The following is a 7,413-nucleotide window of genomic DNA, read 5'->3' as shown; positions in this document are numbered from 1 at the left end:
AAAAATGAAACAGGTTAGATTAAAATAATGGGTCAAGTGTGAGAGTTGAGACGAACATAATATGGGTTTAAAAAGGTTACCAAGATAAACATAATAACATTTTTGAACAATGACTGTACGGGGAGAAAATATTTGTCGCTCTCTGTATTCCTTCGGTCCAAGCTCTATGTAGCTCGGAACAGAGTTGTTCAACCTAAGAACAAAACGACGGTGAGCTATCCAGCGGGTGTGTAGCTGGAAAACCCCTCCGACGATCAAGTTTGCACACTTTAGAGAGAAAGGGAATGTAAAGAGAGAGAGAGAGAGAGAGAGAGAGAGAGAGAGAGTGAGTAGAATTCGCTTAGCTTTTCTGAGTGTAAGGTCGCGTGCCTTATCTAGGCTGCTACCCTACCTCCCAAGGTTGTGCGCGCACTACTTCTGTCGTCCTCTTCTGGACGAGCGGCTGTACTACTCTCTCTATTCCTTACATGTGTACGCGTCAATACTACCAAATAACATTTGGCCAAACTGCCAAACGGTATTGACGCGCAACTACCGGTGGGTTTTCGCCCTCGCACTCTAATTTGGTCTCATAGCAATTCCTGTCGTGCTACCCATAACTCGGCACAATGCCGTTACCAACTTCCATCAATTGGCTCAGCTCCGAGTTGTCCAACCGGTCAACCGCAACTCGGCCAAATATTGCTCGGTCCATACAGATAACGGTGTCATTAGCTCAAACTATCCTTAGGTCGGCCCATTCCACATGTAGTCTGGTCCTTTGTTCGTTGTAACTTCCCCTCAATTACACACATAGCGAGGCCCACATTTCTCGACCGAGCACATACATAGCTCGGCTCATTTTGCTCATTGGATTTTTCCCTCTCAATTGCCCCTTAATCCCATCGATTACAACCTGATTGGGATTACTTTATTCTTGTATAATCTTCATTTCAACTCGGTTTGTCATTAAGCTTCATGATAGCTCAGTCAAGTTTTATCACTTGTTTTCGGGGCCCGCACTGCACTGCTGCACAAATCTTCATAGCTCAAATTTTTCAAAATGTTCTTCGACTTTCGTGTTAACCACTTAACCAGCTTAGCTCGGCAATTTATTTCTCAGTGAGCAAAATCAGTGCAACTCCTTGGTAAGAAAAATAAACTTAGCTCAACGATTTACATCTCAGCAAGTAAAATCAGCTTGGTAACTTTCTTTGTGAGCAAAATCAGCACGGCAAGGAACTCCAAAGTTGGCGAGCAAGGTCAGCTTGGCAACTTACATCTTGGTGAGCAAACTCAGCTCGGTAAGGAACTCCAAGATTGGCGAGCAATGTTAGCTCGACAACTTGCATCTTGGCGAGCAAAATCAACTCGGCAAAGAACTCTAGGGTTGGCGAGCAATGTCAGCTCGATGACTTGCTTCTTGGCAAGCAAGATTAGCTCGGCAAGGAACTCTAAAGTCGGCGAGCAACGTTAGCTCAGCAACTTGCATCTTGGCGAGCAAAATCAGCTCAGCAAGGAACTCCAAGGTTGGCGAGCAATGTCAGCTCGATGACTTGCTTCTTGGCAAGCAAGATCAGCTCAGCAAGGAACTCCAAGGTCGGCGAGCAAAGTTAGTTCGGCAACTTGCATCTTGGCAAGCAAAATCATCTCGGCAAAGAACTCCAAGGTTGGCAAGCAATGTCAGCTCGGCGACTTGATTCTTGTCGAGCAAGATCAGCTCGGCAAGGAACTCCAAGGTCTGCGAGCAAAGTCAGCTCGACGATTTGCTTCTTGGAGGGCAAAATCAGCTCGACAAGGAACTCCAAGGTCGGCGAGCAAGGTCAGCTCTGCGACTTGCTTCTTGACGAGCAAAATTAGCTCGGCAAAGAACTCCAAAGTTGGTGAGCAAGGTCAGCTTGGCAACTTGCTTCTTGGCAAGTAAAATCAGCTCGGCAAGGAACTCCAAAGTTGGCGAGCAACGTCAGCTCGGCAACTTGCATCTTGGCGAGCGAACTCAGCTCGGCAAGGAACTCCAAGGTCAGCGAGTAAGGTCAGCTTGGCGACTTACTTCATGGCTAGCAAAATCAGCTCAGCAAGGAACTGCAAGGTCGGCGAGCAAGATCAACTATGCGACTTGCTTCTTGGCGAGCAAAATCAGCTCGACAAGGAACTTCAAAGTTGGCGAGCAAAATCAGCTCAGCAAGAAACTTCAAAGTTGGCGAGCAAGGTCAGCTCGACAACTTGCTTCTTAGCGAGCAAAGTCAGTTCGCCAAGGAACTCTAAAGTTGGCGAGCAAGGTCAGTGGCAACTTGCTTCTTAGAGAGCAAAATCAGCTCGGCAAGGAACTCCAAGGCGAGCAAGGTCAGCTCGGCAACTTGCTTCTTGGTGAGTAAAATCAGCTTGGCAAGGAACTCCAAATTTGGCGAGCAAGGTCAGCTCGGCAACTTGTTTCTTGGTGAGCAAAATAAGCTCAGCAAGGAACTCCAAGGTTGGGGAGCAATGTTAACTCGGTGACTTGTTTCTTGGCGAGCATAATCAGCTCGGCAAGAAACTCCAAGGTCGGCAAGCAAGGTCAGCCCGCGACTTGTTTCTTGGCGAGCACAGTCAGCTTGGCAAGGAACTCCAAGATCAGCGAGCAAGGTCAGCTCAGCAACTTGCTTCTTGGCGAGCAAAGTCAACTCGGCAAGGAAATCCAAAGTCGACGAGCAAGGTCATCTCGACAATTTGTATCTTGGCGACCAAAATTAGCTCGGCAAGAAACTTCAAAGTTAGCGAGCAAGGTCAGCTTGGCAACTTGCTTCTTGGCAAGCAAAATCAGCTCGGCAATGAATTATGAAGTTGCTCAAAACCAACAACAACCCTCTCACCGAGAAAAATCCGTTTGGTAAGAAATTTCAAAGTTGATCAAAACTATCAACAAACCTCTTGCCGAGCAAAAATCGCCTGACAAAGAATTCCAAATTGATCAAAACCATCAACAAACCTCTGGTCGAGCAAAATCTGGCCGGCAAGGAATTCCAAAGTTGATCAAAACCATCAACAAACCTCTAGTCGAGCAAAATCCGCCAGGCAAGTAATTCCAAAGTTAAACAAAACCATCAACAAACCTCTCGCAGAGCAAAATCCGCTCGGCAAGGAATTTTGATATTTTTCGTCAGAATGATCGTTAGTTGCCCCTTGGACTGCATTAAATCTGCTTGGTGGGAAGAAAATTCAACACTTCTCAAAAAATGGTCTATTTGTTTCATTACGTCAATAATAGAAAGGGTTACAAAAACTAAGAATAAAATTTCATATTGGCAGTATTCAGCGTTCTGAACATGGATTGGCCATTTATATTTTACGAGTTTTATGCCCCTTTTCCTCAGCCTTCTTACTAACGTCTTCCAAAATCGAACTCCCTAGATCTCTTCCATAGTTGTTTGCACAGCCATCCTTTTGTCCGACTGCTTGAATCTTTCCCGTTACTCTCTTGTCCTCTACTACCGGACTAGTTTTCACGATAGCTGCGGCTGCATCATCTTCAACTTGAATGTGCTCATTAATGTGTTGCATGAGTCATTCCATTGCCAATGATTGATTCATTGTGAGCGAGTCTCTCAATCTATGTCCGACTGGAAGACCGCGCTTATACTGGGTGATTGTTAGGTTCGTCGGGCAATCAAAAATTTCATTGAATGTCTTCCAATACTTGGCATTGTACGCCTTCAAGGAGTCGTCTGTTTCTATCTTGATTCCCAAAAGGTGGTTGACTTCTTTGGGTGTTTTGGTGTTGGTCTTGAATCATGCCACGAATGCCTCTGCCAATTGTTGCCACCTCTCGATACTTTCCTCTAGCAGCCTCTCGAACCATTTCAGGCCAAACTCGCCCAAACTCGATGGAAAAATAAGGCACATAAGCACATCGTTTCGCCTGTGCCAGCCATAACCTACTAGAAGTGGCTTATGTGCATGTACGAATCGAACTTTCCGTCATAAAGCGTGAACTTTGGTTGATAAAACCTGGGGGAGAGTGGTGTGTTCTCCATCTCTACGGAAAAAGGGGTGGCACTTAGCTTTGCCAACTCTCTGTTTGGTGGCTTGTGTGTCACCAAACGTGGTGGTGGCATGGCGACCTCTTCACTGGTTCGCCTTTTAGGGGCCAGCTGCTGCAATGCATGCACCCTCTGCGCTTCCCGCTAGCGAGCGTGCTCCTCCAACACATCTTTCAGGTCTTTTGAACAGTCGAAGCTTGAATATCCCGATGTTGTCGTCGGATGTAAGGGGTGGTAACTGCTATCCTACATACAAGATGTGCCCAGAACTTCTTGCACACTTGTCTCGTGCAACTCTAGGAAGTCCTCGCACGGAGGTCTCCAAACCAGCCATCGTCGGAATGGCAGGTAGGCCATCTTTGCACTAAACGGACTCTGGCGTGATACTGTCGATGGCGAACAGCAGAATGTCATCATTGTTCGCCATAAAAGATGACCGAAAAGCTTGGAGGACAAGGTTTTGTCTGTCGGATTCCCACAGACGGCGTCAATTATACGGGGAGAAAATATTTGTTGCTTTCTGCACTCCTTGGGTCCAAGCTCTACGTAGCTTCGAACAGAGTCGTTCAACTTAAGAACAAAACGACGGTGAGCTACCCGTCGGGTGTGTAGCCGGAAAACCCCTTCGACGATCAAGTTTGCACACTTTATAGAGAAAGGGAATGTAGAGAGAGAGAAAAAGAGAGAGTTGGTAAAATTCGCTTAGCTTTTTCTGAGTGTAAAGTCGGATGCCTTATCTAGGCTACTATCCCGCCTCCCTAGGTTGTGCACACATTATTTCTGTCGTCCTCTTCTGGACGAGTGGCTATACTGCCCTCTCTATTCCTTACACGTATACGCGTCAATACTGCCAAAAAACATTTGGCCAAACCGCCAAACGGCATTGACGCACAACTACTGGCAAGTTTTCCTCATCGCACTTCAATTGGGTCTCGTAGCAATTGGTACTGTGCTACCCATAACCCGACACAATGCCGTTACCAACTTCCATCAATCGGCTCAGTTCCGAGTTGTCCAACTGGTCAACCGTGACTCAGCCAAATATTGCTCGGTCCATATAGAGGATCGTGTCATTAGCTCAAACTATCCTTAGGTCGGCCCATTCCATACATAGCCCGGTCCTTTGTTCGGTGCAACTTCCCCTCAATTGCACACATAGCTAGGCTCACACTTCTCGACCGAGCACATACATAGCTCGGCTCATTCTGTTCATTGGATTTTCCCCTCTCAATAACATTAGAAATAAGACAGATCAGCAAAAGAGATAGTTGTTTCGTCGATCAAACATGATTGATGCTAGGTGGACACAAAGACTTGCAAACACTACAATAACGGCTGAACCATTTTCAATAAACTATTTTGTATGTTGCTCAAATAGAGGCACATCATTATGTAAAAAGATGTAATTAAAAAAAGAAAGAAAAGTAATAATGTAAAAGATGTATGAATAATTCTAAAGAATAATCTTAAAATACTAAATTTTGATCCTATTTTTTCTTCAAATTAAACACCTATCACTGACTTGATTGTCACTTGCTAAAAATCATGGTCTAGCAACTAAAAAAAAAAAATGCGTGTACGTTGTAATGGGGAAAAAAATTCAATAAGAGTAAATAAGTAATTTTATATTGTTTTCAAATGAGATAAATAAGGTATTATTTGACCTAAATTAAATAAGTATATTTATTTAGATAAGTATATTTATTTGAGTTAAATTATCTCTCTATTTTTTTAGGAAAAATTGGTCTAAGATCCCTGCTCAACTATTAATAGGAGGAATGGTCCACAATAATATGTTTTGATGGCTAAGGTCCCTCAACCTTATTTTATGTTATAAAATTCCTAATTTACCCTTCTTTATGAGATAAGTTTGTTTGAATTTTGGCAAACTGAATATTCTATTACTGACTTCACGATGGAGATTTTGGAAACTGACTTCGTGGTGGAGATTTTGTAGGGATTTTGCAAGTGTTGCAGTGGACTTGACGATAGAGATTGGTACGATCATGTAGGTGTTACAATGTGTTGATCGTGTAGGTTTTTCAGTGGAGTTGAATCAGATATGTTTTCGATGGAGATTCCACATGGATTTCGATTTTTGTTTTAAATTGTACGTAAGGATTCTGATTCATGTTAGTTTTTCAGTGTATTTTTGCATTAGGTTTTTGTTTTTAGTTTTGATGAATTTAAAAGAGAGGTTAGCTCAGTGAAGTTGTTTATATTTTTAGAGTTGATTTTTCATTCTCTATTATTGATCAATTTTAGAGAGAGGCCAGCTTGATAGAGTTGATTGTGATTTTTGGAGTTCATTTTTCATTCTCTATTTTTTGATCAATTTCAAAGAGAGTTGATAGTGGAGTTGATTTTGATGTTAAAAGTTCATTTTTCGTGCTCTATTTTTCATCAACATGCTTATCAATGATAAGTTTTGTTTTCTATTTTTTTCAAACCAGAGAAATTTCTTTAAACCAGAGATAAGTGTAAATTTCTTATCATTTTTTGTTCTCTAAGTTCTGTTCTCTGTTTTTTCTGCACTTTTGTTGGTATAGTCCAGAGAAAATCATAAGTTATTATAATCCAATGAAAATCACAGAGAAAATTATAAGTTCATATGGACATATTATTAGAAGTTTCTAATGCAGATAGAATCTCAGAGAAAATTGTAAGTTTATAGTTCAGTGAAAATCACAGAGAAAATTGTAAGTTTGTAGTCCAGTGAAAATCACAGAGAAAATTGTAACTTGTTATGAACATGTTATTATAAGTTTGTTATTTTTTATCTTTTATTTTTCTCAATTGAATTTTTTGTGAGCATAACATATCTTCTTTATGAGTTTCTCTGCGTTTGTGTGGAATAATTAGCATTTTTGTCAATTTGATGTTAATGTGTTTTTATTTTTGTGATCTTGAAAATGAATATAAGTTTTTAAATTTTTCTGGACTTTTATTTGTAGTACAAAGAAAATTATAAGTTTGTTATTGTAGACACCCCATTTTTTACGGCCCTTCAAGACTTGGATGTTCTTGCAGGTACATCCGATGACGAGTCTGATTGCTCGTCGAGTGCTCAAAGTCCTCAGCAGAATGCTACAGGTTTGAGCCTTCCAAACCCTGCATCCTTTTTGCCTCCTTTTTGGACCATGTCTTGGTCTCTCTTCTTTGCAGCCTTTGGTGGCCTGCCGGCCATCTATGAGTGCTGTCGGCCAGGGCTTTTGGCCTGCTGGCCATTGATGTGCCTTGTCGGCCATCATTAATGGCTGGTCGGCCACCAATGTTGTCTACAGATATTTTGTGCCAGCTGTGCTAGCTATGCCAGCTGGTTGCACAGAGGCTTGCATCTGCTCACACGTGGAAGGCTGGATCTCTTTGTATGGAATTCATATTTTTTATATATAGGGAGGCCCTCTCTCATGTTTTG

Source organism: Camellia sinensis, chromosome 5 (genome assembly GCF_055761805.1).
Source record: "Camellia sinensis isolate YWXY chromosome 5, ASM5576180v1, whole genome shotgun sequence".
In the NCBI taxonomy this organism is placed as follows: domain Eukaryota; kingdom Viridiplantae; phylum Streptophyta; class Magnoliopsida; order Ericales; family Theaceae; genus Camellia; species Camellia sinensis.
The sequence above is the reverse complement of the archived record's forward strand: the minus strand, read 5'-3'. Positions refer to the sequence as shown.